The sequence below is a fragment of the Acanthisitta chloris genome, unplaced genomic scaffold (assembly GCF_000695815.1).
Source record: "Acanthisitta chloris isolate BGI_N310 unplaced genomic scaffold, ASM69581v1 scaffold19314, whole genome shotgun sequence".
In the NCBI taxonomy this organism is placed as follows: Eukaryota; Metazoa; Chordata; class Aves; order Passeriformes; family Acanthisittidae; genus Acanthisitta; species Acanthisitta chloris.
In genome coordinates, this window is record NW_008667859.1 from 75,934 (window position 1) to 76,764 (window position 831).

Consider the following 831-nt stretch of genomic DNA (forward strand, 5'->3'; position numbering starts at 1 on the left):
GGAAGGCCTAGCTCTCCTGTGTTCCTGAGAAGCCAAAATGAATCCGTTCCTCCCTTGGTCCCCAAGCTCCGTGGGATGGATGTGAAGGACTCCTGGCTGCTGAGCTCAGCCTGTCAGCACGTTACCCACGGGAGGAAGCACTGGCACTGTCCTGCTTTCAGCTGTTGGCTCGCTCACCCCTTCCTGGAGCCCCCAAACTGAAAACACTAGCTTTGTGAATCAAAGGAGCACTTTACACACTATGGGAACTTTTGAGAAGTTGACTTTGCATCACACAACAAACCCAGGAGCACCACGACTGTTAGGAATGCTGTTGTTTTTATTCCTTTCTTGCTTCCTGGTTGTTTTATTGCACTACGTGTGTGCGTCTGTTGATATGTATTCCTAAGAGTGAATACATACTGCTATAGATCTGGTTTGTGTGTAACTGTACGTATTTAACTGTACTGTATCTCATGAGTGTGAGGCAAAGAGCACTGCAGAGTCTGTGCTGTTCCTCCTCCACACCAGGCAAAGCTGACTTGCAGTCTGGCAGTACCAAGGTTTGTTTCAGTTTTTTTTATTTAAATGTTCTTTTAAAAGGACAGTCAATACAAAGCTCAGTGCTTTTTTAAGAGCTGAAGAACAGGCGTTAAGATTCCACACACACTTGGAAATGCATTTTTTTAAAGAAGTTTTATTTGCTGCTTCGTTGGGTTTGTTGTTTGTTTTGTTTGTTTTTATAAAGAAATCTCGTAGCGTTCGGTTTTATGTTCGGCATTTCTTTCAAAGGAGACTCTGTAGCCAAATGTGGGTGAGAGTGGCTCGAGTTCTGGTTGAGGCTTGGGGTGC